The sequence below is a fragment of the Lycorma delicatula genome, chromosome 2, assembly GCF_047948215.1.
Source record: "Lycorma delicatula isolate Av1 chromosome 2, ASM4794821v1, whole genome shotgun sequence".
In the NCBI taxonomy this organism is placed as follows: Eukaryota; Metazoa; Arthropoda; class Insecta; order Hemiptera; family Fulgoridae; genus Lycorma; species Lycorma delicatula.
In genome coordinates this window covers 160,376,359-160,401,812 of record NC_134456.1, presented here as the reverse complement: position 1 = coordinate 160,401,812, position 25,454 = coordinate 160,376,359, and the positions used below count along the sequence as shown (strand labels likewise).

The window sequence follows — 25,454 nt, the reverse complement described above, 5'->3', positions numbered from 1 at the left end:
CGAACAGGACGATGATTCTGAGCATACGTTTTTAGTATGTAATAAATGGATAAGACTAAGACACGCCGCGGGTATTCATGGAAAAACGCCGAAGGAGACCATGGATTTCATGCTCAGCAGTAAGGAGAACTGGAGGAAGGTCGCTGATTATATAAAGACAGTACTAAAACAGAAGAATGAAGATGAAAGAAGTATGGGTTTCTAGTATGTTAGGTTGGGTGGACAGCCTCAGCGGTGAGAGCCAGCATGCTTAGGTGTGCTGGTTTCAATGATCCGCTGAGGACTCCTTGGGGTGTGGTGTAGGGACAAGAGAGTATTATAAAAGATCCGGGGGTCAAATCACGACTTGTAGGTATGATGTGGTTCCATAGAGGACATAATAGAGAATAAAAAATCTCAAAAGAGCCACCGGTAGGCCTGACCTGCCATGCCGGTAGGCGGGGAGGGCCTACTTAGAGTAACGGACACTCTCCTGGGTGGCGTAATACCATCAAGTCGGTCCGGCCCAGGGGAGTAGAGAGAAAAAAAAGAAAAAAAAAGGCCTACCCCGCTTCTCTTTTCCTGACATAATACACTAATTACGTTACAAAGGAATTATAAATGATAAATAACCAACTAAATAATGTAGTAGTTGTCTATAACGAATAAAAAAAAACCCAATCAGGGCAAACGTAAACAGTAAAACGAGCCAATCAGAACAAGGAAATAGGCCGGCGCGAAAACACAGCGACAATCCCAATGCAACAAGATAGTGACCGATAAAAAATCTGACTGGACACCATACGACTTACTTATTCGTCTAATTTCATATAAATATTCTTTTTTTTAATGAAAAGTACATAAAATTTTATTTCATTAATAACTTCTGATTTTTTTTTATCGTTATTATTAATCGTGATTTTTTTTTACAATCAGTGGTTAAAAATTATTAATAAACAAATAAATACTTAAATTAAAAAAAGGGAAGATGAAGTCTAGTTCAAACCGATGTGCGTTCCCTCGAAAGATCCAAGTATTTCATTAATTAAAATTTTATTTGGCTATAACTCTGGAACCAATGAAAATAAGTACCACTTATGATATATCGTTGAAAATCTACAATATCCATTTTTTGGACACTTTTGGTTCAGTTGATTGCAATCAAAAGGCGAGGCGCACAACTAGCTGTTACAAGAGTCCTAAATCCAAAACATCCTCCAGCAAATCGTTTTTGAGTTATGCGAGATAAATACATAAGTACAGACGTCACGCCGAAACTGGTCAAAATGGATATTTCCGTTGAAATCTGAAAACCGAAATTTTTCGCGATCATTGTACTTCCTTAGTACAAGTAAATAAAAAACTGTGCTCTGAATTAATAAAAGTATAATAAATAATAATAATCTCCAATAAACCACATATAAACAGCACAAACACAACAATGATAAAAGCCCAACAAAAGAGGTGGAATTCAATAAAAAGGATATGAAATTAATACCAATAGAACGTAGAGAATATTTATTTATTTTCAGAGATTGTATTTAAAATAAAAAAATTCAAGAATAGGTCTGTATTTTTTACATTTAAGAAAAAATTCTCACACTACATGTGGTTAATTGATCAGTACAGAATGAGTTGGTAAAAATCAGGGTTATAAATTTTTAAATAAAATTCAAAACGAATGGAAATATTAAAACCAGCCCAACAGTGATTTATGAAAAGGTAATATATAGTACGTTTTCATTGAGCGGAGATTGTCGGATAAATTACTTTGCTAATGTTTATTGCTTTATTGCTTCTTTCTCTTTTATCTATCTGTAACTGCAGCATCATGTGTGTTTAATTTAGCCTATATGAACACAGTTAAAAAAATGTAGCTATCAAGATGCCACTTTTCCCGATTCCATACCGATACTAACTTCTGCTCTAGATACTTTTGCTTTTATTTATATATATATATATATCTAAAATAATATATATATATATATATATATATATATATATATGTGTGTGTGTGTGTGTGTGTTTTTCTTTTTCTTAGCAGTTCTAAATATTTTGTTCTAATGTATTGAATACAATTAACATTATTTTAATTATCCTTATGTTTTTGTATATTTTATTTCTTTTTAAACATTTACCAGTAGTCCATTTAAGTAAAAATTAAAGTCTGGTACTATTTTGAACTCTTTTGATTTCATTATACTCTGAAAATGATGCTGGAAATTAACGTATACGTTTTAAAAATATTATGAATTTTATAAAACCTAGTTTAACTTTTTTTTTCAAGTAGAGTAGTTTAATGTTTTTTCCGTAATATTTTGATTATGGTAGCGAGTGAAGTTAATATAATCTGATATAGTTTATAAGGGAAGAAAGATTACATAAATGCTCATGTCATGTACTCACCTTCATTCAATTTGTTAAAATGAAGAAAAGCAAGCGCATGTATGTAGGCACAAGGGAATAAATCATCCCCACAGTAAGGATGAGGAATTGAGCTTTCGTGAAATTCCTATTAACAAATAATTTGTAACAGGAATATCATGTGTGATGTACACATGATATTCCTTTTTGTCTGTATGGTGGAATGAAGATGTAAAGGAATGTAGAGCGCAAATGAATATTAATACTGTTTTAATTGTTTTCCATGTTTCTTAAATGAAGCAAAAGACAAAAAGGGGGAGAGGTGAACAAGGGGGTTGGCATGTGACGACTGGGAGTTTGACAGTTAGATTCAAGCGATTCCTTGGGAACTGTCACTCTGAAACTTTGAAGGATTTATGAAGCACTTGTTTAGTATAACAGGAGTAAAGGACAAAATTAGAGAGGACGAAGAAGTAGTGATTAGTAAAGCAGAGGCTGTAAATTTTGCCGGTGAGACTCGTTTAAGCCCGACAGAATTGAAGAGGTTGGGTGATGGGATAGACTGGGGGATAAAGGAGAAAACCGGTACTGAGAAAATCCCTACTGTTGTAATGAAGAAATAATGTTACAACAGTAGAATGTATTGTTACTGTACGATTGTGCTACTCGATCCTCAACCACCCCTTATGGTGTTACGGTGTATGTATATAGGCACTAAAACCACTGTAAAAAAACTCCCCTCACTAGGTCAATAACAGTATAGAACTATGGGATATGTTCTCTGTGTGTGAAAGTGTATGATTTTGTTTTTGTGTGTATGCGTGCGCGCACGCGAGCGTTTTAGTACGACTATTAAACGGAGTGAGTTTAATCTGAACAACTAAACACCGCATTCTCAATCTCTCTTCACTTCTAAACAATAATTGAACTAACTTGATAAAGCTTGTAATTAAATTAAGCTTAGTCTAAATATAGATAATAAAACAGTTATAATGGAATTAAGTAATTAAAAATAAAAAATAAAAATATAAAGCTTTATAAATATTAAAAATATTTAATAAGCCTTTTATTAAACTTCATAATAATTGTACAAATTATAATGAAATTGACAAATTAATAACAGAGGTAAATTCTTTAGTACACATATTAATGGAAATTCCTCTTAATTCTCAACAGCCTAAGGGTTACAGATTTCAATTACTTGCTACTTGTTAGTATACCGGAAACCACTAAGCTGTTATAAAACTACTTCGTGCATAATTATACATACACAATCTATCGGGTGCTCATTCAGGTGTTAAGTAGGGTAAGACACTACTGTGTTGAGTGTTTGCTTAAGATATGTTGTTTGAGTTATAGGTATTACAATTCTCAAGAACATATTTTTAAGGAATTGGGATGACTTTATATACAATTATAAAAGTATACAGCGTGTTCCACGAAGAAACGGAAAACTTTCAGGACATGTTTTACGGTGAAAATGATAAAAAAAGTTCATAAAACATAGGTCTGGAAACGCTTTGTTTTCCAGTTACGGCTAGCGAAACATTTTGCATGGATTTCAGCTCTTCTAATAAAAAGAAACCCTACTGTAATTTTTGGATCCCAAATTGGTAGTAAAGCTGGTAGTTTCTTATGTAATTTGTGCTGGTAAATAGGAAAAACAGATCCCAGAACTGTAACTCATGGAATTTTTATGATATCCGACGTATGACACAAAATTCGGTGTGGAAAAACAAGTTTTTTTTATGTTTGAAGTATAATGACTTGTTAAATTACTAATAAAGGGAAATATTTAGTAAACAGAATTTTTAGAAAATTTAATTCTGAGAAAATGAATGTAAATACAGCCGATAAAAACTTTTAAAAAGCTATTCCTTATTGAAATAAAACAGACGAAAACAGACAGATCATTTATTCTCAATGTAATAAACATTATTCTTAATATAGCAAAACAAAAAATAAAGAGCATGAATTGATAAATGATAACAGAATAATAAACCTCAGTTACAGTAATTGTTCAGAATTCCATTCTTTACAATTTACACGGTACTCTGCTCGACGTAAAGTATTTCTGGTGGCTTTCAGTATCATCTCAGGATGGTTTCGTATAAATTCAATAGCATTTCGTATTTTATTGAGTACTCTTTACTTTTTGTTGGTATACTATCAGGTTCATAGAGCCCCAAATTATAAAATCTAGTAGCGTTAACTCAAGTGACGTGGTGGCCAATTGATTGGTCCGCTACATGATTCAAGTGATTTCTAGCTACTAAAGAAAAACGTGGCGTAGCACCATCGTGCTGGAAATCATTTTCAATCTACTGTGTGAAGTTACATCCTCCAAAACAGTCGGAAAATTATTTTTCAAAAAATGAACGTATCCATCTCCCCTAAGTTTTTTTATTAAAGCAAATAGTCCCAGAATTTTGTGATAAACAGTGCCACACTAAACATTAATGTGAAATCTATGTTGGATACAAGTTTCCACAGTACCATGTTAATTATCTTCGCTCCATAAATGACTTCTTAGAGAATTGAAGATCTCGTTTTTCATAAAAATGACTTCATCGTTAAATAAAATTGAATTTACCATATCAACGTTGTCTAGTAGAAGTTTAACCACTGGAGGTAATTTGTTGGCCGAAAATTCTGAAACTTCTGCAAGCAAAAAGGGTTCTTTTCGTAGGATGCGCCACACTTTGATTTTTGACAAACCGTTGCGACATGAAATTCACCTTTTACTCTTGCCTGAGCTACGCTGAATCACACGATGTTCATCATTTACACAATGAACATCTCGGCGTTCAACATAAAACGAATAAATTTCAAACGATCCTTTCGTTCCTAAATGCTGATAGACAAAAAAACTTTTCGTATTTGAAATCCGCCTTCCAGGAAATCTCTCCTGATATTCAGATCGAGCAGCTTCAGAATTTCCATTATTACAAAACCCATAAACAAAAATTATATCGGCATATTCCTTATTAAAAAACTGAAACGGTCTTTTTACATTACGATATGATAACACTACACTTCCTTTATCTGTATGATTATTTATGACAACACATTCAGACGAAGTAAAAAATTCTTATTGTTGACAGCTGTTAATATTAAAAACCTATATAATATTTTTTTTTTTAATATTTCTAAAGTAACATATATTTCAAATTAATTATTTAATTTTACCTGTATAAATGATTGAAGTACAAGGTAAAAATTATTGTTTTATAAATTTGCATTTCTTTCAAAATTATTTTCGATAATTATCGTTTATTTTTTTTCAAAAAGAGTCTTTATTAGATATAAAAAGAATAATACGATTTTCTGTTTATTTTTCATCTGTTTTGCTTAAATGAAAATCGATTTTTAAAGAATTTTATTTATGTTTTATAGGCTGTATTTACATTAATTTTATCAGAAATAAATTTCGTAGAAGTTTTGTCACTAAATCTTTCTCATTTATTAGATATTTAATAAAGCTATTATATTTCAAACCTAAAAATAAACTTGTTTTTCAAGTCCGAATTTTGTGTCATACATCGGATTTCTCTTGAGTTATAATTCTGCGACCTGTTTGATCCTGTTTCACAGCTCAAATTACATAAGAAACCACTAACTTTACTCCTTAATCAAGGTTCCAAAAATTACAGTAGAGCTTCATTTTATTAGAAGAGCTGAAATCCGTGCGAAATCTTTCGCTAGACGTAACTTGAAAACAAAGCTATGTTTATAAGAATTTTTTTCATTATCTTCACTAGTAGAAAAAGTCTTGAAATTTCTCCGTTTCTTCATGAGACACTGTATAAAACGTAATATTTGTTATATCTTTGTCATAACTAGGTAAATTTATATATTCTGACCGTTTCTGTTATAAATTTTGATGTCATGATATATATATATATATATGTATATAAAGAATCAGAATTTATACCAAAACTATCATCAGATACTTTATAGTCTCCATCCCTCTATCGCACTCACTCTCTCTCTCTCTCTCTCTCTCTCTCTCTCTCTCTCTCTCTCTCTCTCTATATATATATATATATATATATATACATACGTGTGTAGTTGTGCTCAGTAACTGCTAATAAAATCCACTCTTAACCTAAGTGTTATAAATAAAATTCACGCCAGCCACTTCAGGTTTGGATGAAATTAATGAACTTGTTTACTTAACCGAAAAGAACCAGATCTCTATTCCCACACAGTTATAAGAATAACGATTTATAATATACTGTTCCTTAATCTTGCACACACACATATATGCATGTTCATATATATGTGTAATTGTATATATATTAATTATTTATAGTTTAAGAATCTCCATATACATAGATATATAAAAAATAAGATTGATCTCACCTTTAAATCTTAAAATAAAATTCACGCCAGCCACGTGAATACACATATGTATGTGTGTATATGGTGATTCTTAAGCTATAAATTATTAATTGTGATTTGACACACGAGACAACCTGTTTAATATATATATATATATATATATATATATATATATATATATATATATATTCACATATACAGAGGGAGAGAGATTATAAAGTTATATTCATATACATGAATTCTTTTTTCTTAGATAAAAAGCAATTTTTATGTAACAAAAATTATATATTTTAACTTCATTTTCCTATTCAAAAAAAGGATAAATTGTTAATAAAAAAATATATATCCAAATAAATACTTGTCTAGAATTATTAATTTTCAGTTAATTTTTAAAAATTTAGAATAAAACAAGTTATTTTTATAGGGGTGCATGTGTACGTTTGTGTTGACTTCTAGTTTCCTTTACCAATATATCATAAGGATTATTTAATCTTCAATCAGGATGTATGTTTAAAAACAAATGGACAATTTTTTTTTCTAAACAACGCATCAGATTTATAACTTTATTAGAGATGCTGAACGCTATACTTTTATAATCAACTGTTTCTAAACAAATATCTAAGTTTATTATTTATTACATAGCATTCTTAATGATATCGATATTAATTTTTTTTTTCAATAGTAGCAAATTAATGATGTTTAATAGATAATACATCTTCTTGAGATATTCAAATTGATTTCATTTATTTTTAATATTTTCAGTATTATTAAAGGAGAAGCAAGAAATTATGACATCATTTTCATTTTTTAATATTTTAAGCCCACCGGGATGGTGTAGTAGGTAAACTCCTCGTTGCAAATCACTTATTTAACAGCTACTTTTCTAAATCGAAAGTTCAGAGGTTCAAATCCTAGTAAACGTTAGTTACTTTTATATGAATTTGAATACTATACAATGAATACCGGTGGACTTTGGTGGTCGGGTTTCAGTTAACCACACATCTCACTAATGTGGTCCTGCGTCTGTAGAACACAACACCTCATTTACATGTCATACATATCATCCACATCTCAATGGGAGGGGGGGGGAATTGCTTATTTTTTACTATTTGAACAGATTGAACGTAATAATTAGGAATAATAATAAAATATTTTACTGAAAAAGTTTTATTTAAAATTCAGTAATTTTAATCGATACTTTTTACAACTAGGCAATTTTTCTCGATGATTTAGAGTGAAATCGCTTATGATATTTGTATTAATATTAAATATTATTTTCACAATATTATGCCAGAAACTGATAAAAAGTAAATATGTGTGAATTGGTAAATTAAATTTTTCGGGTAAATTTTGACACTAATTATTATTATTATTATATATTAATATTTTATATTTCTTCCGATTTCGGTCATTAGTTGTTGTAAAAGTGGTTGAAAGACTAGTTTACCGGTATATTTATACATCGTTGAGGAAGATGGTCGCCCGTATCAGCATGGTTTCGGCGAAGGTAAATTCTTTATGACTAATCTTAACGATATGCTAATGTTCACTGCTCCAGAAGTTGAATCTCGTAAACAGGTTTATGATGTTCATTTTGACTTTCGGAAGGCGTTCTACACCGTGTCTCATGATCTAATTCTGTTGTTGCTTAGCTGCGCCGGTATTAGTGCAGAAATTTTGAAATGGTTGCGGAGACATATTACTGACAGACCTTTTTGCGTTAAAGTGTTCGGTAGGATGTCTAGTAAGTTCAAGGTCGTTTCTGGGGTATTTCAGGGATCCAACCTTGACCCTTTGTTATTTGTTCTATTTATAAATGATGTAGGACTGGAAATTTCTTCAAAGGCATTATTGTATGCTGACGACCATAAAATTATGATTAGGATTAACAGCTATTCTGATCGTGGGGTTCTGCAATCTGATATTAATAAAATTCATAAACGGTCAGTTGATAACAGAATGCCGCTTAATTTTCCAAAAACAGTTTTTTGTAACTTATTCTAGAAAAACCCTCGTAACGAAATATATTTACAGGATTGGGTATACAACGTGTTGAAGGTATTTTTGATCTTGAGGTTTATTTTCATTTAAAATTATTTTTCAGTGAACAAGTAAGTAGGATAGTCTCTAAGTCCAGAATGAATCTTGGTTTTCTTCTTTGGGTTAGTCGGCATTTCCAGTATGCAAGTACCATCCTGCACCTATATAAAACTAAGTTTAGACCCATTCTTGAATATTATGCTGTCATCTGGAAGTGTGTTAGGGAATCTATACGTGTAATAGCATAGAAACAGTGCAGAAGCGACTATCCTATATGCTGTGTCTTCGTTGAAATATCTCTTCCTTTGAAAGATATCAGGAGTGCTGTTTTTTGAGGATGCAGCCGCTCAAGTTCAGGCGTACTGTACAAGAGCTTGTCTTTGCCCATAAAATGGTTAATGGAGTTACTGAATGCGATTTAAGGAACATAACTACGTGTTTCTTTTATTCGCTCTAATAATCACTGTACGTTTAAATAGCGTAACAATCGTAGATTGACACCTATATAGCTATATATAATCCTATATAGCTATAATATTGACACCTATATAGCTATATAATCGGGTATTGACATAAGCGGGTATTGACACCTATAGGTGTCAATACCCGCTAGGTATATCAGCAGGCTAAACGAGTATGGTTGCGTGGTCGATGAATTTCGTGTTAAACCCACATATTAAGCACATAATAAGTTTATTTATTGGAGTAGGATTTCCTGTTAGTGTCTGGTTAGGTTAATATTTTGTATTTTTTTTGCGTATTTTTTTATTTAATGTGTTTTCTTTTTTTTATGTTCTGCTTCATACGTCCCCTGATAGGATTAGTGCGAATACAAAGGTTCTCTTTGCTGTTCTATGCACTATCTTCACATTAGAGTAAGCCATTCTGCTTCCCTGTTGGTTAGGGTTTTTATTTCAGAGAGGATGGTTGCAAGGGGAGATGTAAAGGTCATCAAAAACTAAAAAAAAAAAAATTAAAAAAATATATTACTGATTATATTCAGTTCTCTGTACTCTCACAGATATTTATTCAGGGATTTTAATATTCATGAAATTAGTGTATGGGTATAAGCTACAAAACGTAATGTACTATTATGTTATTTATTATTTGCGTTTTAAAAAATAAAACACAACTTTGTCTAGAACGATTAAATATTTTACGATTATTATAAACAAACACATTAGGTAAATAAGTTTATAAGGAAGTATTGTAAATTAACTAAGCATCTATTTTGAGTTATCATATTATAATAATAATTTTCTATTCAAATACAGCTGTTATTAAAAACACTGAAGTCATAATTTTCTATTCCAATTTCAGTTCAGTTGTTCAGTGTTTACATAAAAAAATACTTCGAGAGACGTTTTAAAAATCGATGAATTTTTTTTTATTATTTAGTAGCGAGAAGTAGGCCGCAACCTGTATTATTCATTTATAAAGATGAAACGTGATTGCAATAAATTTTGAAATTAGGACTTTTTTTGTGCGTATATGTAATTATTTAATATTCAACGCATCATTTTGTTACAGTTAACCCGTGTTTAGTTGTAGAGTTATGTGAAAATTTTATGTTTTTACAGTACCTAACCATTTCTTACATTTAATATATTTAAATTTCAGGTGAACGATTACAAATTGCATTGCAAAGTACAGAAATCTTTTGTTTGTCTTATTATAACAGATTATGTTTGGATTTATGAATTTAATTAATACAAAAATTTTGTATCTTAAACTGCAGCCTTGAAGTTAAACATGAAATTAATTAAGATATGAGGCTTATATCTAATACGCACATAATTGCGAAAGTTTGTGGTGGTTTCTATCTCCCTGTCCGTTTTTAACAGCATCACGCAAGAACCAACGGACCGTTTGCTTTCAAAATTTCAGGATACATTCCTGTTATTCCAGGGAAGGTCTTAAGCTATCGAACGGGGCTCTATTTCCCTTGCAGATGATGTTAAAGTTTTTCTCAACTAGACTTCAACCCATACCTCATAGGGCTGGGTACTTTAGTTATCATAGTTACTACTATTTTGTCTTTTGTAATTTACTTCCTATTTCAGGTATTTGTAAAGTCTAAATACTTTAATTATTAACATTATTATTCATCTAACCATAATCATAACGAATACAGCGGGGGTCCAAGGGACGGAAACCCCTAGCTAGACGGGAAAGTGAGCGAACGAGCAATGAACAGCTACTAATTGTGTAAATACTTCTGTTATAACTCGATTTAATCAATGATGATGTTGAAATTAATGAAGAACGTAGTCAAAATGACTGTAAACCATTTAATTTTTTTTTTTAGATATTCTAATTAAGTTTCCATCTAAAAAACAAATATGTAATCATTGAAATTGGTGTATTCGGTGAAAAGTAAGTTTTGAATATACTTATATTAAATAAGTATTGGCAGGTTCAAATTGATAATTCCGTTATATAGATAAAACAATACAAAGTTTTTCAATATGATTAATTTAATAATACTGATTTACCTTCTTTCACACAACAAGAAACAAGAGTAATTTTAATGAATTATAATTCCTGACTAATTCTATTAAAGAAACTCAGTTCATAAATTTCAAGATATTTCGAGTTTTCGCCCCCAGTTTGATCACAATAAAAATATTACTATCACGCTAATATGTTTTGTGTGATATATTTAATCTCTCCGCAATTTCTTGTACAGTTATATGCTGCTCTGATTCAGTTATAGATTTGATTTGGTCTTCAACTTCAGTATGTTGATCATATCGCCGGTCACCTTTAAGTAAAAAATTTCTAGAACCTAATCTATTAAATCAATTCTGACATTTGCGTTCTGTAAAGCTATCAACTCCATAAACCTCACTTATCTCTTTGTGGGTCTTGGCGTGTTTCTTGTCATTAAGAAATAACAAAGTAAAATATATCAAAAACGTTAGTTTTGTTTTTTCACTCCCATGTTAAAACTGATCTTAAGCTAACAGGTACAATTAAAATCAGCACAGTTTGATTCTAAAGTGTGGTAAAAGTGACAGAAATCAAATACCAAAAGAAAAAAAATCGTAGTATTAACTGAAGTCCTTTAAAACACACATTAAGCTACTTATTGGTGAAAACTGAAAATACATTTTGCCAACGTCATACATCATTATAGCACCCCCCAGGGTGGTTTTTCCGCCCTACATGGGCATAGAACTTCTCCCGGATTACCCACAGATTAGAATAAAATAAAATTTAATAAATCTACATGCTTAAACAGTGATAGATATAAACAATATCTATTGATGTAGGCAATCATATTAAATTTATTAAAAGAAGTTGTAGATTATTTATTTATACGGTCTTTTTATTTACGATTTATGTACCAGTGAAATTGGTGAGATTTAAATTGCGGTAAACAAAAGGTCAGGAAAGCTACAGTTAAAATTTTGTGATGTTGGTATCAGTAAATATTGCGGTTATCGGTAGGAAACGAAAAATACGTCTCTTTACATAGTACAGAGAAAAAATTATCAATTTTTTCGACTAATTCTCTCCCATTGAATGAAATAATTATAAAATAACTCTATTTACGTGACCTGTAATAAAAAAGGAAGTAAATGTTATAAAAAAAAAGTAATACAAATGAATAAATAAGCGTTGCATTCAGAATTCATGGTACCACATAAACAATAAGTATTCACTTTATAAAAGTAAAATAAGATATTTGTTGATAATGTTTATAAACATAAATATTTTTGTAAGTACATAAAAGTTAATAAAACATACAATTTTAGAATAAATGTGCAATTTTCTTTTTGTTTAAAAAAAACTATTTATTTAAACTCAGAAGCCAGTATGAATTGAAGAAAAATGTTCGATACGAACTACGAATAGAAAAGCCAACTTATCCTTGAAATAATAAGAAATAGTTCAGTATCTAAGCTAGCATAACCTTTTTGTAAATTTTTGTTTTCTCTTCCATTCATATTTATTCATACTCTTCTCTTCTCTGTAGATAACTATTTGAATTGTTTTTGTTCGTCAATTTTAACTAAAAATGTGCAAATGAATGTGCATTATACAAATCATACTTTTGAATTAAAAAACACGATTTGAATCATTAATAAAAAAAAAAAATTACTTCCGCACTTATTTTTCTAATGGATTGAATAACAATAGACGTAATTCTTATCTGCTATTTACTAATTTTTTTGATTAATTTACTATTATTACTTCAAATATAAAATTTTATTGAATTATTAAATTTTACAGCTATTTACATATATAATTATAATACCTAACGGTGGTCCCGAAGGTGAACAAAAAAAATATATATATAGGGACACCAATTTGGTAACCTCTATTAACCAATTTAAGAAAAATATAACATTACAAACATATGCTATATTTTTTACTACAGTTACAAGTAAAATTATAGCAGGAAATGGTTTTTGTAAGTTAGGCTTATATTTTTCAAGTTTGTCTGAAAGTACAATAGATTATTTAGATCAATGTTTACGTACTTGTAGAATTTAGACGCTAACATATCCGATTCAGATATTTGTGCACTGAAATACTCAGTGTAATTATGCATGTTATATATGTTTACCATTGAAAGTACAGCATTAAATTTTTAATTATAATTAATTGTGATGAATAATTACCCCTATAATAGCGTCAGCGATTTGAATTAAGTGTACTTAATACTATATTGTTTTAAATGAAAGTTGGTTGACACGCAAATCTGTTATTTACGGACATTGGGCCTAAAGTATGCATATAGATGGATCGGTTTATGACAAGTACGATCTCGTATTTCTAAGTATTTCTTTTGCAGCCTTGAAAAAGGAATTCCAATATTTTATGATCGAGTTCTTTTAAACTATTGGATTAATCTGTTGCAAATAATACGTTTTTCACAATCACTATGAACTTACTTATATTAATTATTAATAAATTAATATATTTCAATTAAAAAAAAGTTTAAAAAAGGTATATGTATATGAAATCGGATTCGAACCGATGTGCCTTCCCTTTGTAAGACCAAATATTTTATTAATTAAACTTTTATTTGGCTGTAACTCTGGAACCGATGAAAATAAGTACCACTTATGATATATCGTTGAAACTCTCAATGAGGGCTCATTACTGCAGTTAAAAAAAGTCCAAAATTCAATTTATTTTGGATTTTGGGCTTTTTCGGACAGTTTTGATTCAGTCGATTGCAATCAAAATGAGAGATGCACAACTAAATGTTACAACAGTCCAAATCCAAAATTTAAATATCCTACGGCTAATCGTTTTTGAGTTATGCGAGATACATACGTACGTACAGCCGTTACGCCGAGACTAGTCAAAATGGATTCAGGGACGGTCAGAATGGATATTTCCGTTGAAATCTTAAAACCGAAATTTTTCGCGATCACAATACTTCTTTTATTTCGTAAAAGGAGGTAATAAATTCTTCAGAAAATACAGAAACTGACAGAAGTTTGCTTCAGCGACAGAAACAGTGACATATTTAAAACAGTTTTAGGAAAATTTCCAAGTTCACATTAATAGATAAGTTCAAAAGATTAATTAATCTCCAATTTTTAGTGGTATGTGGTTTATGATATGATAAATTCTTCTTTTTGATAATGTCGATATTTAAGGTTAAAACTGTTCCCAACCAATGACTTCACATTCAGTGGTAATTTTTTTTTTGTTTCTAAATAAATTATTGTGTAACACTAATTTTTATAAATGCCAACAGAGTTACCATTGATGTAAAGATAAAACATGATCCCAAGCGTAATAAAGATGGAAGAGCTTGTTCAATATACTTGCATTTATTGATTTATTTAAATTAAAATGTAAATAACAATAGCAATATTATTTCTTAGTAAATAAAGCGGCAAATGTAGTCTTCAGACATTTTTATGTTAGCGTTTGAATCAAGAATATTTTCTTTTCAAGTTTATTTATATGATGAATAATTTTTTAAAGTATAAATTCAGATGATGTAAAAATAGAGTTTCTAGCGCCTGGAAAACTCGAACCATCGAATTAGAAGCAGGAGTATTTGCTTGGAGTACCGGCTACTTCTTGCAAATCCTGATGAAAATCATAATTTTATGCCTTCTGAATCTGAAGTATATAGAAAATTCGGATTATAATGAAACAGGACTAATCTAACTAAATTAAAGCATCATCTTTGAAAACATGCCATTAACTATTTGTAAATAAGAGGAAAATATTACCGCATGAAATTCGTGTTAATAAACACTTTTGACTAGAAAATCCTATCATCAGAGATCATATAGTTTTCTTCTTTTAAAATAAATATAATTTTTTTGCTCTTTCAGTAGATAATTTACAGTAAATAGCAGATGTCTTTTTTGTTATCATTTTGCGCGGTAAACTCACCTTTTTTAAACTTGTTTCATTTATAACCAATTTATTCCGTCTAAAATTCTTGTAAATTGAACAATAGACTCAAACAACGGTTGTCAGATAACTTGTAAATCGTCATCAAAATTCTTTAAATATCTACAACTACACAATTAACATTCTTTCTATGAATACATATGAATTTACTAGTTTATAAACTGATAAAATCTCTATCAAAATAAATTTATAAAATTATGTGGAAAAGAAATTTGTACAACTTTCCCACTTTATTTAATGTATTAACAAAAACAAGTCATTATTAACTCAGCTAATAATAAAATCTTTTAGAAAACCGTGACTTAAAATTTTCCGATTTTTTCACAAATGGTTATTTTACTTTTCTCGATAATGATTTTTTTTAAAAATAATTTACTTCTTTAGTATCTCTATTGCCATCATTGCAATACTCATTTTTGAAAATTTCTAGCTTAACTATAAAAATTCTTTCTCTTGAGTTACGTCATTAATATATGTAAAAAGTGAAATTATACATACATGTGATGACGACTAATCTTCACGATTACACACTCTCACTCTCTCTCACACGCACATACACCACACACACACACACACATATATATATATATATATATATATACGCAGTGAGAGAGAGTGAGTAAAGGGTATACATATGTTTATATTCTCTATTGTCTAAATTTTATATTAACCGAATAAAAGTTATCAATCTTCGAATGATCTTCAAACTAGCGAGCATAAATTGAAGGCATACTAAATAGCGTAAAACGATTATGCTGTTTTTTAGAGATCTGTAATTTGACTACAATTTTAAATTTTGTCAAGGTTTCTGCTAATAGGCAGAATTGATCTACTACAGAATTGATACATCTACTATCTGAGGTTTTAACTCCAAAGGAGAGAAATTCTGAATGGGTTGAGCAGCATCGTTTGATCAGTATTTTATTGAAATCTGTACAACCGTTCTGAAGTTGCAAGAATCCAAATAATAAATATAACCCACCGGGTTGGTCTAGTGGTGAACGTGTCTTCCCAAATCAGCTGATTTGGAAGTCGAGAGTTCCAGCGTTCAAGTCCTATTAAAGCCAGATATTTTTACACGGATTTGAATACTAGATTGTGGTGGATACCGGTGTTCTTTGGTGGTTGAGTTTCAATTAACCACACATCTCAGGAATGGTCGAACTGAGAATGTACAAGACTACAACACTTCATTTACACTCATACATATCATCATCATCCTCATTCATCCTCTGAAGAATTATCTTAACGGTATTTACCGGAGGCTAAACAGGAAAAAAAAATACAATACTACAAAAATTCATTACCCTTCTCTTGCAGCTTATTTAACTTTTCACTGCAACTCTAAAATTATATTTGAAATTAAACAGTATTTATAAAACTACTCCGGAAAATTAAGTTATACTTTACAATATAATTCGATCTATAAAGCGAATGTTTATAAATAAAACAATTTAACAGAAATATATAAATCTCTTTATCATGATGTTAATACTAACGATAATGATCTAAATGCTTCGTATACCTATGTAATGTTACATGTCTATGTACATTTTCGTATTGATTATTTAAAATAAACATATTAAAGTAGCTCTAGCGAAATAGCCTAAAGCTACACATGATACTGCATTTGTGTAAGTAAATAAAATAAATCCTCAATAAACTTTTGTACGTTAAATTTAAATCTATTCTAAATTTTCCTGTATATGTAATAACTTTGTTGTTTTGTAAATCAAAGTAAATAAAATAAATTTATTAAATATGAATTTCTACAGAAAATTTCTAAATAATTGCAAACAAATATTATTTTATAAATAAAACTTATACGTTCACTGTAATCTTAACTTCAGTGATAAGTTTAGGAACGTATACTGATTTAATAAAATGCACTTAAATTTACCTTTATTGACTTTTTATTATAATTTTATTTCTCTGATGCGATTCAGTCAGCTTATGTTTCTTTAGGCGATTGTTTTTTAACAACCAATCTATTAAATGAATGATTTCCTTGTGAAATCACGTAAAATGAGTTTATTTTAATAATAAATTTTTTAAATAAGAAAGTGAACGCAATTTTTTAAAAGTACCATTTTCAAAATTTACATTAGATTGATGTTTTATTTACTTTTGCGGCCATCTTAAGTAACTAGAATTGCTCGTTTTATCCTGGCGTCCGTTAATATTATTGTGGAAGGCTTTTCTTGAGTTAGGTATTTACATTGATAAAAAATTGTTTTGAATTGAACTATATTCATTAATTATAAAAAATTGTTTTGAATTGAACTATATTAATTAATTATAACGATATTAAGTATATCATGTTGTGCATTTGTATTCATGTTTATAATGTTCGAGTGCGTTATATTTTGTATGTGGAATATTATTTCTGGATTTATAATTTGCATCATTGAAACAAACGGGTTTCAAGTATTACCTCTGTGTTACTATATAGGGGTTTTAGTAGCTACATGGAGTAAACAATCGCCAAACAGCTCGTAGATTCAAATATAAATCCATCAGCAACTTTGACATTCTACAGGGAAATAAAAGAGTACGTTAACGGATGAGAACATTATGAAACATACTATAAAGGTATATTCGAACAGGAAAGAATGAACATCCAAGACAGTTTTAGAACGCACTGTAAATCAATTTCTGAGTAATTAGAAAAAAAACCTTCAGCAAAGACAGAAATTTATGCAACATTTAAATCAGTTTTAGGATATAAAAATTCAGTATAAAAAATAATTTCTTTATATTATATATTAAAATATAAGTTGTATATTATTAGAAAATAATATTTTTGGGGAATTTTTGAAAAATGGTTAATTCAGGAAACTTAAAAAAGTACTCTATCCTGTTATAAAAATTGAAAATTATTTCCATTCTGAAAATACAACACTCAAAAACTTTCAAGTTCACCGGATAAATTCAAAAAATTAATAGATTTGTGGTGGATGGTTTATGGTTTCATAAACTCCTCTTTTTAATAATGTCAATATTTAAGGTAGAAACCGTTTCCAAACGATAAAGCCACATATAGTGGGTTTTTTCCTTTTTCATAAGTGAAAACAATTATAATGGTGAGTTGTTATTTTTAAAAAAATTATCACGGAGTCGGTTAGAATTTCGTCGGTAAGAGGCGACGAAGTCAACGAACTTCGTTTAACTCTTACCAGCCCCATTTCATTTATGTGTGTAATACATATCCCATTTACAGAAATAATACAATTCTTATGATTATTCGTTGTTTAATAAATGAAATCGGGCCGGTAAGAGTTTTGTAACAATTTTTTTTTTTTACTTATTATATGGAACGTTTAAACATCGTTTATTATCTATTATTGTGTATGTATTGTCTATTACACATACTTTTTTAACCAAATTCAAAATAAATAATAGATTTTGATAATAGAAATATAGTGTCTTACCTTTTTTGATATCAGAATTGTTTTTTTAAAAACAGTTTTATTTATATTACAGAAATTTTTGTTTTATGAGCGTAAGAAATGATATCTGCGAGACTTACCGTACGGATTACAATCTCATCGTAATTTTTTTTGGCTATTATTTAAAATGATTTATTTTATTAGGCTTATTATTATTTATTTATTTATTATTATAAATAAAATACTGCTGCTGTTATATATATTTATTATAATATTTATTATTTAATTTGTTAATGAATTGGGTTCAATGCATTTAATGACGAAAGTTTCAGTAAATCTAATTAAAAAAGGTAACATTTAAGTTATTGAATTTAAACATATGTTTAAAATATTCTAAACAAATGCAAACGTACCTTACCCTTATACCCTAATGCTAAACACTTTAATAATGTTGCATGTTCGCGGTTCGACACAGATATTGAGAGATCAACAAAAGTAAACATTTCTTATAAATACAATTTATTAGTCTAGGATTATATACTTCTAAAAATAAAATATATAATATTGACAATAATAATAAGTACATATATCGTACAAAATAGTAATTCAGACAAGAAGCATAATTGATTTACTGGCAATTATATATCCCAAAATACGGTCCAACTTACTAAAAACGCTATAATAACTGATAGAAACTAGTATTGCATTAACAGTAAGATAACAATAGTAAGTTAAGTAAGTAACAGTAACAGTAAGTAAGTTAACAACAGATAAATCAAAAATTCGTAAAATTCACTTTCTGCAAGTATTATTAATTTTACAGCTGTAGAATAATCTCACACTACTGGTTGCAAATAACTCACCTTGCTTTCTACCAGTGTCCAAAATGCAATTTTCGTGAAGATGTTTATGCACTTTTCATTCGTTTTTATCAAACACTTATCTCTTTTATCTCCGTTGCACCGACTTACAAAACTACTGGCTGTCCGCTGGTCCCCGGCAATATTTTTAATTCCTGTCCTGCAGAACCAATAACCGGCTGTCTTTTTGATTGTTGAAGCATACTAATTTTCATTATCCGCGCGCCCTTAGGTTTTCTATAAGTTCTTTTTCCGGTTCGGTAGTCCTTCTGATCGAACGGAAAATTTTGTAGGTGCCGTTGTCTGTATTACAAAACAAAAATTGTTAAACAGCTCCGCTATTCTAAGGAAAGAATCTCTTTTAGTCCCTTATAAATTTTCCTATCTTTATTTTCTGTTTTCTTCTTAATTGGTAGAAACCCTTTACCGTGGTCCGTTTTAATATTTTAGTACTTATTACCGTAATATTAAAATAATAAAATATGTTGCTTTTCCAGTATGAAATCGGTTCTCGTTTTGATTTCATTACTAGGATCTTTTAAGGATACAAAATTTTTATCAATTCACATCGTTTTTCTTACTAATCACATCCAAATAAAAAAATAACACCTATTTTTGAACTCTCTTTTCAATAATTAATGGACTTTATAAAATGTAAAATATTGACCAAGCCTCCGTTCGTCATAAAGTTTACTGGAGATATCTTCAAAATTAAGTTCTGTGTCCCAGAATTGTTCTTATATTAAAATGGCCTTAATTCACTACAAACCTTCCTGTAATTTGTTTTTTTTTTATCAATTACACTAAAGTTTTGTTCTATTGTACTTCAAGTTTACTCAAATCGACGTTGGCACTTAGCTGAGTACTGTAAAACATTTTTTAAATACTTGCGTATAATTGACATTTTGAAGAGTATATAATATATGAACATTACAAACCTTTAAATATCTTTACTTCATATAAGAACATAAACTCAATGTTATATCATTAAAGTTACATAATCTGTTATTTTATTTACCATTCATCTACTCTTAAACAATTTCATGGATTCTGTAGTTATTGTTTACCAATCTTAATTCTTTTTTAATCTAAAGTATGTAGGAACTAAATTATCAATCGAAAAAAATTTAATAAGAAATTTTTCTTACAAATGTATTTGTAAAAATGTATTACAGACAGCTTTAAATATAATTTGTTTTATTTAAAATTCTACTGTATATTTTTACGCTGTTATAGGTTTAATTAATTAATTTCTTTATATTACTTCAACAACTGAAAATATTAAATTTAAAATAAATTATTCATTTTTCATAATCTAGAAGGTTGTGAAAAATTTCAGAAATCAAATTTTTAAGTCACCGGTGTTTCTTGAAAACGTTTAATTTATGCAACTATATATTTAATATTAACAATTATATATTTTCTTTATGGTATTATTCTATATTAACTTAAAAAGACAAGATTTTACTTTTGATTTCAATTTCTGTGGAAATATTACATCTAATTAAAAAAAAAAGTTAATTTTAATAAACATAGAAGTAACCAGACTAATTTTGTTATATTAGATTTAACTGTTGTTGAGGAAAATATCTAAACCGCAACAATAAGGCACGTCATAAGCTAAATTGTAATATTTTTTAATTAAGAGAAAATCAAAATGTTGTTTGATGTTCAAGACAAAAGTCTGGACTAGGAGTATTTTTTTCTTATATCAATACTTTCTCTCCCTTGTTTACTATAACGAGGGAGAGTAAAATATAGGGAAGTAAAGTATAGCTTCAAACCACCATAGATTAAAAAAAAAATCGAAAAGATAAAACCCTCAAATTCAATTTACGAAAACTTAAAAAGCTGAAAATAGATGAGCATTTCGATTATCTAGAATTATCATTAGATATATGGACGTAAAGAAAGGAATATAAATCAGTATTGAGATATAAAAGGAAAAGTAAAATAATAAATCGATTACTACCATTTTTGTAAAGAAACGTTTATTCCACCTGCATTTATAAAATTATTTTTAAAGCCTAATAAAAACAACTATTTATTACAGGCTTTTTCATTCTCCTTCAATTTCTCTGCCCTTTGGAACCAGATCCACGATTAAGGATAATCTCAGCTCCAAGGGGTGCCATCGCCTCAAACTATCTCAAGGGCACAATGTCCCGTCCAGACAGCCGAGACTCGGTCTTTCTTGTTTACCATGCTTCAAATGAGGGGATCCCAAAGGGTTCCCCACAACGGGACTACAGTCTTAACGCCTCGCCTCTAATGAGAAACTCTAAAGAGATCCCCTATCAGGACTACCGTCTTACTTTCCCCCCAACGGCACTGCGAGTGAAACCCCAGCCGATCGTCGAAGATAGGACGCCGGAGCCTCCCCCCTCCATGATCAGGCTCTTATTTCCTTTTTAGCTTCCGGGAATTACCGTTCAGGTATTACTTCAGAGGATGAATGAAGATGATACGGACTGTAAATGAAGTGTAGTCTTGTACAGTTTCAGTTCGACTATTCCTGAGATGTGTGGTTAATTAAAAACCAACCACCAAAGAACACCGGCATCCACGATCTAATATTCAAATCCGTATAAAAGTAACTGCCTTTACTAGGACTTGAACACTGGAAATATCGACTTCCAAATCAGCTGTTTTGGGAAGACGCGTTCACCACTATACCAACCCGGTGGGTTCCCGGATGAGGCTGACCCTTGCAGATATTATGGCGTAGCTGTGCACATATTCATGGCGCTGGTGCAGGTGGAGCACCTTATATCCTGGACTCCCAGGTGCACGTCCGTGCGATCTAAATGATAAACAGCGAGGTTCCTGTTTGCAATTCCTCCTTATGTGGCCGGCCATACCACAGGTAAAACAATGAACTCCGGTATGGGCCAAGACAAAACTTGGCCGTACGCCCTGTACCCCAACACCGAAACCAAAAGTCATCTGAGGCACGTCGAGTCACCCAGCCAATGCGGATACGCCCGTCGGATAGTAGTTTCTCCGCAAGAAGAGGTGGCACTGCCAAAGTGACCACCTGTGTTTACCCGTAGGCCGGCCGCATAGTCAGAATTTTCACGGACACTTTTATTACAGGCTGATACATTATGACAACACAATCCAAGTTGAAAGTGAAAGAGTAACCTAATTTTCTAAAACCCACTTTTAGAATTTTCCTGCCTCACATTAGGTGGAAGTAGCAATCTCCACTCTTACTGTCCAGTTGGCGTGAGGATTATAAATTTTAGACTATTCCATAAAATTATGACTTGAATTTTAGGTAGCTGTCAAATTTTAATTAATTTTTTCTGTTTTTTGTTCTATATTAGCATACGTATACAAAATATTTTTTACTTGGTTTTGTGTTTCTTTTTAGTGTTAATTTTTCCTATGTAATTAATTATTTCGTTTTTTAAATTTATATTTAACTTTTTCATTGTCTAAAAATGTTTTAATTTTTGTTTTTATTTTTTGTAACCCCTTTCTGATGGTATTATCTTTTCATTTCTGTAACTTAATTTTCAATAGTTTTTAATCGCAAACAAGAGTTCCATTCTTTCTTTCAGGGAATTTCTTCATTGAGGATATATTTAAGGAAAATATTTTAGGGTACAATAACTAAAGGAATAACTAAAGGAATAGAAATTATATTCATTTTCAAAGACATATTACGTGTAATTTACAAACTAGCTCGTTTTAGGAATAATATAGAAACTTGTACACGGAGGATTAACAGGATTTAAAATATTATTATTGTGTAGACTGTTTCTTTGGATGTATCATAACATTTAAATAAAATTACGATTAATTTAAAATGATGTGAAGTAAATCATTTTTAATTTAATTTGTTTTACGAAACGTAAAATCTCAGATTTATTCTAATTTACAACTAAAAAATCCTAAAAATAAGTAATGAAGGCTGCATGTTATATAAACGTACATGTATGCAATTGTCAACTGCATCTATTTCTACTCGTGAACTTCTTGATGTTGAAGTTCAATTTGAAAAGATCAAATAAGCAGAATAAATTCACAAGAGTTCATCAAAAGATTAGATCATAACGTTTAGTTCACTCATGCTATCTCTTTTTAACTCCCCCAAATCTTCCGTCCTCACTTCCACATTTCTCATTTATTCTTTACCTTCCAACTAATACTGAAATCAAAATGCAGTTTCTTCCTTTACCCTAACCCTAGTTTATGTTTGTTTGCTTTACAAATAACCAAACCTCCCTTCTCTTAAATTCCCCCATTTCATGATATTCCGCATCCTCTCCCGTCAAAGTTATACGCCGTGCACACATAAAATATATCTACGGGTATATATATATTTCATATATGCACACACGCAAGCGCTAAAATGAACACACATATATCTGACAGTTTTATGCATTTCAAATACTAATAAATTTTACAATGATTTTCACGTTTCATACATAACTTATAAAAATTTATATTTCAAATTTAGAAGTTTAACGCAACAAAGTATTTATTTCAGATAAATTTAAAAGATTTACTTCACTTTTATCTCATTTTCCAACTGAAAATAATAATGCAGGTTAAGTTTTTGATTTACCTACTTTCTATACCACTCCAAATCTGTCTTTGGAAAAAAATATAATATATAAAAAGCCAGTCTCTTAGATAAAAGAGTATAATTTTCATTTTTATAATTCTAAAACCATTTAATTTATTCATTTTTCATAGTGTCAAATTAAACTTATGTAATCAGATATCGCCTGCATAGTTGCGGTAACATGTGATTCAGAAAGTCATAATTTCTTCAGTAAATTGGCAACAGGAATCTCCTTTGATTATTTTTCTGATAAAATAGAGTATCTAAAAATGATATTATATTAGGGGTTTAGTGGTAGAAACGATGTCATTTTCGGAAAATAATTTTGCGTGATATTTAAAACCTTTTCCTAAAGTCATGTAACAGACACATTTTAATAAGTTAAATTAAAAATTTATAAATGTATTTTTTTATTTTTTTTTATTTTAGAAGTTATTAGAAGTCGCATTTCGTGCGTTAGTATTTCAGCGATTAAATTATTTTAGAGCTCGGAGCAGAAAAGAAACCACCGGATAGGTTCACAGGTAGCCAATCTAGCAGATCATAGGATCTATAGGTCCTGGCATTCTTAGACGGCATTCTATTATGTTTAGATGTAATCGATTAAACTTAAAAGTGAGTGAGAAGGGATTAGGTGATTCGTAGAAAAATACTTACCTAAACAGGAAATGAGGTACGAGATAAATTACTCGATCTGGATACCCGGAAGGGCTCTTAAATGTAAACAATACGTTACCAACTGAAGATTTTTCGTTGTTCAATTTTATTATTTAGCAAAACAACAATTACTTTTCCTTAGGAAATGAGTTAAAATTTACGGTTTTGAAAGCAACGATGTCTGTCTCTTGAACTGTGTGAAAAGTTATGATAAAGAATAAACTCTTAAACAATATCAGGACAGCATGAATATTAGAACTTAACTTTATGTATAAACTAACTTTATGCATAAAATAACTTTAAATACATTGCTCTAAAATGTTTATATAGGTTAATATAACAATAAATTTTTGAAAAACTTGAATACAATGACAAAACAATAAAAACTAATCGTATAACATTTTGAAATTTATTGACTATTTATTTTCTTCTTTGTAGAAATACTATTAACCATCGCAACGTATTTTAATTAAATAGGTATAAAGAGAACGACAAACGGATCTCAGTTTGATAGTAGAACTGGGTACGTGAGTATTAGCAAAACCAAAATGATGGACGGTAATAAAAACTAAATTGTGTGAAACTAGAAATTCAAATATCACTTAAAGTAGCTGGAAAAATACAGTTAAATTTACAGTTTTCTAGGGTTTCTTAACAGTATTATTCCAGTAAAATAGTTTACAAAATACATCTCTAAACAAACATAGATTACGTAATTTTGTTGTAATAATTACTAAAATAGATAAGTTAACGTACATGAATATCTTTAGAAGGCGTTTTCCTACAATTTTCTAAAGAACAACTGGAATTAAAAGTTGTATGTAGGTGATTTCTTTCATTTTTATTACC

The 25,454-nt window shown here is 29.8% G+C and overlaps 1 protein-coding gene across 1 annotated transcript in view; it reads left to right on the top strand.

Moving 5' to 3' along the window:
- The window catches only part of LOC142320292 (lachesin-like), a 339,547-nt gene that overhangs the window by 269,641 nt on the left and 44,452 nt on the right, over positions 1 to 25,454 (top strand). The gene's annotated exons all lie outside the window — the stretch shown is intronic.